This window comes from Cebus imitator, unplaced genomic scaffold (genome assembly GCF_001604975.1).
Source record: "Cebus imitator isolate Cc_AM_T3 unplaced genomic scaffold, Cebus_imitator-1.0 Scaffold696, whole genome shotgun sequence".
Taxonomy (NCBI): domain Eukaryota; kingdom Metazoa; phylum Chordata; class Mammalia; order Primates; family Cebidae; genus Cebus; species Cebus imitator.
In genome coordinates, this window is record NW_016108011.1 from 495,226 (window position 1) to 505,139 (window position 9,914).

General features: G+C 35.2%; 1 non-coding gene across 1 annotated transcript; it reads left to right on the forward strand.

The window, feature by feature from the left end:
* Nucleotides 1-2,875: 2,875 nt before the first annotated feature.
* LOC119469532 lies at nt 2,876-2,982 on the forward strand. Its single transcript, XR_005198353.1, has one exon. It is a non-coding gene; the product is annotated as a U6 spliceosomal RNA (small nuclear RNA).
* The last annotated feature ends 6,932 nt before the right edge of the window (nt 2,983-9,914 follow it).

Below are 9,914 nucleotides of genomic sequence, written 5' to 3' on the forward strand. Positions count from 1 at the left end.
AAAAAAAAAAAAAAAAAAAAAGGAATTTTTCTGCAAGCCATTCCTTGCAATATTTGGAAGCTGTAATGCATACTCTAACCAAATAATATCTTGCCTATTTTATTTATGCACCATTGTTTTCTTGGTTGTGCATACATAATTTAAAATTGTTTCTGATTGTTAGAGAAAATTATAATATGTCTTCGTTACATGCAATATAAATTAGCCTTTATTACTCTCTAGTTTGCCAAAGAAAGACAAGAGAGTTGTTACTCTCTGATAAGGCCTGGTATCTCCTTAGGGCTTGCTAGAGGGATTAGATGGGGTTGAAGTTTCAAATGTCAGAGACTTTTTGTCTTAAACTTTGGCTATTACCCTGTTGACTCCTAGTATTGACCAATCAAAAGTCAGGAAAAGACAAAAAATTCAGTGGTAATAGACTTCATATCCTGAAGAACAGCTATGAGCTCCAGGTCTTCTATAAAATGCAGGGTGAGTGTCTATCAGTTCCATTAAATTTATTGTTCATCTGAGTAGAAGAGTGGTTTAAAGAGGCTAGGAAGGGTAATAGGGGCTTGGGGGGGATGGGGATGGTTAATGGGTAAAAAAAAATGGAAAGAATAAGGCCTAGTATTTGATAACACAACAGGGTAATTACAAAAAAAATAATTTAGTGTACATTTAAAAATAACTAACTTTGTGTTTGTAACACAAAGGAAAAATGCTCGAGGGGATGGATACCCTATTTTGGATGATGTGATTATTTGCATTGCATGCCTGTATCAAAACATCTCAGATACCTCATAATATATACACCTACTATGTACTCACAAAACTTTTTAAAAAGTTTATTGCTCATGTATTACTCATATGCTATATCAGTACTAAGTCTTACAGACTAATATTTATGTATTATTTGTGTTTATTCTCTTTTTTTATTGTTCACATCTTTCCCTATACATTTATCAGCATCTCTTGGTTGTAGTTAGTAGTCATAGGATAATGGACACATACTTTTGATATTAGGAAAATAATTGAAGCTTCCGGAGTTGACATAAACTCACTATTGGCACTTAACTACAAATGGGCAGTGGACACAACTTTCTTCTCAGGAAATGTTGTACTGGAATAGCTTTACTTCATTAATAGGTTAATACATGGTAGAATTTGACCACTCTGAAATCTCCATCAGAGCATTATTTTAAATTTCCATTTAATCTTTTTATAGAATATACATACTGGGGACAATTTTGGCCCCCTAGGGTACATTTGGTAATGTCTAGAGCCATTTTGAGTTGTCACAACTGGTGGGAAATGCTACTGGTATTTAGCTGGTAAAGGCGAGGGGTGTACTACTAAACAGCAGAAGACAGCCCCTTCTAACAAAAAATCTTTCAGATCCTAAATGTCAATAGTGCTGAGATTGAAAGAGCTTGGCTTAGGGTGTCAACAGTGCTGTTTGCCTGGTATTTAACTGGTTCATTTCAAATAAAGGTTACCAGAAATAATCACATTCTGTCTTTTGTAAAATCAAATTATTCATGTTGTCTGCAACTTAATGCAAGTATTTCTCTTTGCCTGTTCTATAGAGCCTGGTGATTAGGATCAGAGGAAATTACAAAAGTTTTAATAACACAGAATGAGCAAAGTAGTGTAAGCTTTAGAATGTGCAGTATATATAAATGCTTATTGAATAAAATCATCCTATCAAGTTAGAGAAGTTTTCCTTGTCCTAGGGGATCCAATGCTTACATTTCATGCAAAGAGGGTCAATTTCTTGGCAACTGTTAGAACTGGTGACATTTTCTTTGATCTGGCAGTGTTCAATGACAATTTTCCTTTGTCATCTAAGTTATCAACTTAAAAAAAATCTTCAACATACAGAGCTGGAAACAGAAAGGCAAAACTATACTAAATTATTTACATTATCCAATTAAAGAGTAACATGTCTTTTTAATGTAAAACAAGTGTTAATAAATAATAAACAAGTGTTTTTGTAATAAACAAAAACAACAATAATAACAACCACAAGTGACACTTGCAACTTTAAAAAATGGGAGGTTTACTACACATAGCAAACAGCAGAAAATAATGAAATTACTATGTATCTTGTTAAATACAATTTAAGAAGAAATTTTATGTCATACCTGATGATTTAGTAAATAAATACGTAGTCACTAAAGCATTATGATTTAGTATAACTTTTTCTCTGATATACTAGCACTAGTTGAGGAAAATGAAAATACTTTGTAATTATTATTGAGTTTTGACAAGGTGTCATGTACTTACACATTCAGTTTTTAATATGTAATTATTGAAGAAGACATTTATCTAACACTTTTGTGCCTTGGGCAGCAGCCCCTGCAATTGTAGTATCAAGCAAAATCTAATGGTAAAACAAATTTCCTAATATTTATAGCAGTAACCTTTAGCAGGTTCCTTTAGAGACATAGATGTTCAAGTGACAGAGATTCTCTTTTGCCAAAGGGGGATCATCAGGTACAAGGGAATACCTTTTTCCTACATTATTTTAGTTAGCTCCATCTTGCTTGCTTGTGTATAGATCCTAAGTGAATTCTATTGAGTCTGATGCCATCAAGGAAAAGATATGTTTTCTGTGGTCTCTTCATAATCAACTCAGTCCAACTAGGGAGACTGAAAAGCTCTCCTGCCTTCCAGCTAACCAATAAAAGAGAAATGGTGCCTGGAAAAAATATTTAGCATTACCAACAGCCTGCGTCAAACTACCATGAGATGGAAGCTACAGTAAATGAGCTCTAGTTTGCCCTGTGATAGTTCAGTGATGCTAAAAGAGCTCATTACTTTTTACCAGTGGAAGAAGTACCCAGGTGGACACAATTTTTATTTTTAAAAATTGTTTTAGAAGGCTTATGCTGTGCTCCCTTTGATTGCACATATACTAAAATTGGTACAATACAGAGAAGATTAGCATGGCCCCTGCACAAGGAAGTCACACAAATTCATGAAGTGTTCCATATTTTTAGTAATAAAGAAGAAAAGAGAAAAGAATAAAATAGACACAATAAAAAATGATAAAGGCAATATCACCACTGACCCCACAGAAATATAAACAACCATCAGAGAATATTATAAAGAGCTCTATGCAAATAAAGTAGAAAATATAGAGAAAACGGACAAATTCCTGGACACATACACCCTCCCAAGACTGATAAATTCCTGGACTATACACCTTCCCAAGACTGAACCAGGAAGAGGTTGAATCCCTGAATAGATCAATAACAAGTTCCAAAATTTAGGCAATCATAAATAGTTTACCAACCAAAAAAATCCCAGGGCCAGTTGGATTTACAGCTGAATTCCACCAAAAATACAAAGAGTAGTTGATACCATTTCTTCTGAAACTATTCCAAATAATTGAAAAGGGAGGAACCCTCTCTGACTCATTCTATGAGGCCAGCATCATCCTGACACCAAAATCTGGCAGAGATACAACAAAAAAAGGAAAACTTCAGGCCAATATCTCTGATGAACATCAATGTAAAAGTTCTCAATAAAATACTGGCAGAAGCACATCCAAAAGCTTATCTACCACAATCAAGTTGGATTCATTCCCAGGATACAAGGCTGGTTCAACATATGCAAATCAATAAACGTAATTGTTCACATAAATAAATCTAAAAACAAAAACCACATGATTATCTCAATCGATGCAGAAAAGGCCTTGAATAAAATTCAACATCCCTTCGTGTTAAAAACTCTCAATAAACCAGGTATTGAAGGAATATACCTCAAAACCATAAGAGCCATTTATGCCAAACCCATAGCCAATATCATACTGGATGGGCAAAAACTGGAAGCATTTCCCTTGAAAACCAGCACAAGACAAACCTTGTGCTCTCTTACCACTCATATTCAACATAACATTGGAAGTTTTGGCCAGGGCAATCAGGCAAGAGAAATAAATCAAGGGTATTCAAATAGGAAGGAAGGAAATCAAAATGTTTTTGTTTGCAGATAACATGATCCTATATCTAGAAAACGCCATTGTCTCAGCCCAAAAGGTTCTTATGCTGATAAGCAACTTCAGAAAAGTCTCAGGATAGAAAATCAATGTGCAGAAATCACAAGCATTCCTATGCACCAAGAACAGGCAAGCCGGGAGCCAAATCATGAATGAACTCCCACTTATAATTGCTACAAAAAGAATAAAATACCTAGGAATACAGATAACAAGGGAAGTGAAGTTCCTTTTCAAGGAGAACTTCAATCCACTGCTCAAGGAAACCAGAAAGGACACAAACAAATGAAAAATATTCCATGCTCATGGATAGGAAGAATCAATTTTGTGAAAATAGCCATACTGCCCAAAGTAATTTATGGATTCAATGCTATTCTCATTAAACTACCACTGACATTCTTCACAGAATTAGAAAAAAAAAACTATTTTAAAATTTTTATGGAACCAAAAATAGCCCATATAGCCATGACAATCCTAAGCAAAAATAACAAGCTAGAGGCATCATGCTACCAGACTCTAAACTCTGGAAAATATCACAGGCCAAACTGGAGCTCATTTACAGTAGCTACCATCAGGCTACAATAACCAAACAATATTGTAATGATACAAAAACAGACACAGACAAATGGAACAGAATAGAGAACTCAGAAATAAGGTTGCACATCTACAACCATCTGATCTTTGACAAATTTCACAAAAAGAAACAATGGGGAAATAATCCCCCATTTAATAAATGGTGCTGGGAGAAGTGGCTATCCATTTGCACAAAATTGAAACTGGACCCCTTCCTCATACCTTACTCAAAAATTAATTCAAGATGGATTAAAGACTTAAATGTAAAAGGCAAAACTATAAAAATTCTAGAAGAAAACCTAGGAAAATACATTCAAGACATAAGCATGAGCAAAGGTATCAAGATAAAATCATTATAAGCAATCGCAACAAAAGCAAAAATTGATAAAAATGGGATCTAATTAAAGAGCTTCAGCACAGCAAAAGAAACTATCATTAGAATGAACAGGCAACCTACAGAATGGGAGAAAATTTTTGCAATCTATTCATTTGACAAAAGTCTAATATCCCATATCTACAAATAACTCAAACAAATTTATGAAATAAAAACAAAACAAAAAAACATCAAAAAGTAGGCAAAGGACATGAACAGACACTTCTCAAAAGAAGATATTCATGCAGCCAACAAATGTATGAAAGAAAGCTCAACATCACTGATCATTAGAGAAGTACAAATCAAAACACAATGAGATATCATGTCACACCAGTCAGAATGGCCATTATTAAAAAGTCAAGAAACAACAGATGCTGGCAAGGTTGCAGAGAAACAGGAACACTTTTACACTGTGGTGTAAAGTGACACAAGAAATGACACCGTGGCTAGTTCCCTGGGTCTTCTTTCTGTCTCATATACCCCAGACTTGTTGCTGAACAAGCCAGAAACTCAGAAATGGCAACATTCACAGACAGCAAAAGCCCAACAAAGACCTGCTCTTCCTATCTAAAAGACTAAGAAAGGGGAAGCCTAGAAAAATAGAAAGCTTTTAGACAATAATTGTCATAGTCCAGCCAAACATCACAGAAAAATATGGTACCATCCCTGCCCATGCCAGCAAAGGATAATTGGGGAGCCTAGACATTCACTCTTAGGATGCAGTAACAAGTTGTCTAGCACCCCATTGGGAGGGTATCTGAGATGGCCAAATAGAAAGCTAAGACTTTAATCCCTGCTTGTTGTTAAAGAGAATCACACTCCTCCTGCCCCTTTGCAGTATCTATGTGAGAAGTCTGGACTTCTACCTAGACTCAGCTGTAAAGAGACATCCCTCTACCCACCAAAGAGGTTCTGTCAGAAGAGGCCTTTCACAATTGCCAAGCAATGATGAAGCCACCTCCACCAAGATGTTAATGGATTCCATGGAAGAACCTGGAACTCCCACCTATGTGCCAAAATAGAAGGTTTAAATAAGAACATGGTACAAAAACTTTTAGGTTTAAATTGGAAGCTAGTAGTTATACCCAAAATAGGAAAATCTCGAAATAAATGAGAAAAGAGAATGGATAACAATATCAAGATGATAGAGATGTTAAAATTAACTGACAGTTCAACAGTCAAAATAAAAAAAAGCAAACAATTATGAACATACTTGAATCAAGTTTAAAAATAGGAAGCCTTAGTATAGTAACAGAAAGACATAGCAAAGTATTAGAAATGTAAAGAACCAAATGACAATTTCAGAATTGAAAAGTACAATGATTGAAATAGAAAGCTCAATACATAGGCTCAAAACCAGAATGGAATGGAAAGACTAAACAAACCACTGAATTGAAAATAGAATAGTAATTACTCATTCAGGACAGTAGAGAGAAAATATACTAGAAAAAAATGAATAGATACTCTAGGACCTGTGTGACTATAATGAAAGGTTTAACATTCATGCCATTGGAGTCCTGGGTAGAAAAAGAAATGATGTTGGTACTCAAAGAAATAATGCCTAAAATATCCCATACATGGTGTAAATATAAACCTATAGATTTAAAAAGCTGGGTGAACTTCTAACAGGATAAACACAAAGAAATCCATCCCAAGACACATATTTAAACTGGAAACTAAAAACAAAGACAAATTTCTGAAAGCAGACAGAGCAAAATGACCCCTTATCTACAGCTGAAAATCACTGCTCTTATTCAATATATTTCTGGAAATTTTAGCCAGTGCAATAAAGCAAGACAATAAAATAAAATACATGCATGTTGGAAAGAAGGAAATAAAACTGCCCATATTTCCAGATCATATAATGCCTATGTTGAAAATCCTAGGGAATTTATAAAAAATAAATATAAAAGACTCTTAGAACTAATAAGAGAGTTTAGCAGTGTTTCAGGATATAAGAATACAAGAATAAATTGTATTTCTATAAATTAAGCAATCAATTCACAGACATCAATTAAAAATATAAAAACCAGCAGGGGTTGCTATCCTAGTCTCTGATAAAACAGACTTCAAACTAACAAATATCAAAAGAGACAAATAAGGACAATACATAATGGTAAAAGGATCAATCAGACAAGAAGAGATACTATCCTAAAGATATACACACCCAATACTGGAGTACCCAGATATATAAAGCAAGTCCTTAATGACCTAAAATGAGATTTAGACTCCTATACAATAATAGTGGGAGACTTCAAAACTCCACTGTCAATATTAGACATACCAATGAGACAGAAAATTAACAAGGACATCCAGGATTTGAATACAGAGCTGGATCAAGTGGACCTAATAGACATATACAGAACGCTCCACCCCAAATCCACAGGATATACATTTTTCTAAGCACCACATTGCACTTACTCTAAAATTGACCACATAATTGGAAGCAAATCCCTCCTCAGCAAATGCAAAAGAACGGAAATCACAACAGTCTATCAGACCACAGCAAAATCAGATTAGAACTCATGATTAAGAAACACACTCAAATCCGCACAATCACTTAGAAACTGAACAACTTGCTTCTGAATGTCAGCTGGATAAAAAATGAAATGAAGGCAGAAATAAAGATGTTCTTAAAAACCAATCAGAATGAAGACACAACTTACCAGAATCTCTGGGACACCTTTAAAGCAGTATCGAGAGGGAAATTTATAGCAATAAATGCCCACATGAGAAACAAGGAAAGATCTAAAATTGACATCCTATCATCAAAACTAAAAGAGCTACAGGAGGAAGATCAAATCCTCAAAACTAGCAGAAGACAGGAAATAACTAAGATCAGAGCCAAACTGAAGGAGATAGGGACACACACAAAAAAACCCTTCAAAAAATCAATAAATCCAGGAGCTGGTTTTTTGAAAAGATAAACAAAATAGACAGACCACTGGCCAGACTAATAAAAAAGAAAAGAGAGAAGAATCAAATAGATGCAATAAAAAAAGATAGAGGAGATATCAACATTGATCCCACAGAAATACAAACTACCATCAGAGATTACTACGAACAGCTCTATGCACATAAACCAGTAAACCTGGAAGAAATGGAAAAATTCCTGGACACTTTACTCTACCAAGACTAAATCAGGAGGAAGCTGAAACCCTGAATAGGCCAATAACAAGGGCTGAAGTTGAAGCAGCAATCAATAGCCTACCAACCAAAAAAAGTCCAGGCTCAGATGGGTTCACAGCCAAATTCTACCACATACACAAAGAGGAGCTGGTTCCATTCCTTCTGAAACTATATCAAACAATACAAAAAGAGGAATTCCTCTCTAACTCATTTTATGAGACCAACATCATCCTGATACCAAAACCAAGCAGAGACTCAACTAAAAAAGAAAACTTCAGGCCAATATTCATGATGAACATCGATACAAAAATCTTCAATAAAATACTGGCAAACCGAATGCAACAGCACATCAAAAAGCTTATTCATCATGATCAAGTAGGCTTCATCCTGGGGATGCAAGGCTGGTTCAATATACACAAGTCCATAAATGTAATCCATCACATAAACGGAACCAAACACAAAAACCATATGATTGTCTCAATAGATGCAGAGAAGGCCTTAGGCAAAATTCAACAGCACTTTATGCTAAAAACTCTCAATAAACTAGGTATCAAAGGAACATATCTCAAAACAATAAAAGCTATTTACGAAAAACCTACAGCCAATATCATGCTGAATGGGCAAAAACTGGAAGCATTCCCTCTGAAATCAGGCACTAGACAAGGATGCCCTCTCTCACCACTCCTATTCAATATAGTTTTGGAAGTTCTAACCAGAGCAATTAGGCAAGAAAAAGAAATAAAGGGTATTCAATTAGGAAAGAAGGAAATCAAACTGTCTCTATTTGCAGATGTCATGACTGTACATTTAGAAGACCCCATTGCCTCAGCCCAAAATCTCAAACTTATAAGCAACTTCAGCAAAGCCTCAGGATACAAAAATCAATGTGCAGAAATCACAAGCATTCCTATATACAAATAACAGACAAACAGAGAGACAAATCAAGAGCAAACTCCCATTCATAATTGCTACAAAGAGAATAAAATACCTAGGAATACAACTAACAAGGAATGTAAAGGACCTCTTCAAGGAGAAATACAAACCACTGCTCAATGAAATAAGAGAGGACACAAACAGATGGAAAAACATTCCATGCTCACGGTTAGAAAGAATCAATATTGTGAAAATGGCCATACTGCCCAAAGTAATTTATAGATTCAACACTATCCCCATAAGGCTACCAATGACCTTCTTCACAGAACTGGAAAAAAACACTTTAAACTTCATATGGAATCGTAAGAGAGCCCATAGAGCCAAGACAATCCTAAGCAAAAAGAACAAAGCTGGAGGCATCACACTGCTGGACTTCAAACTATGCTACAAGGCTACAGTAATCAAAACAGCATGGTACTGGTACCAAAACAGAGACATAGACAAACGGAACAGAACAGAGGCCTCAGAAGCAACACCACACATCTACAACCATCTGATCTTTGACAAACCTGAGAAAAACAAGCAATGGGGAAAACACTCCATGTTTAATAAATGGTGTTGGGAAAACTGGCTAGCAATGTGCAGAAAGCAGAAACTGGACCCCTTACTGTCACCTTACACTAAAATTAACTCCAGATGGATTAAATATTTAAACATAAAACCTAACACCATAAAAACACTAGAAGAAAATGTAGGCAAAACCATCCAGGACATAGGCATAGGCAAGAACTTTATGACTGAAACACCAAAAGTAGTGGCAACAAAAGCCAAGATAGACAAATGGGATCTAATTAAAATTCAGAGCTTCTGTACAGCAATAGAAACCATCATTAGAGGGAACTGGCAATGAACAGAATGGGAAAAATTTTTGCAGTCTACCCATCTGACAAAGGGCTAATATCCAGAATCTACAAAGAACTAAAACAG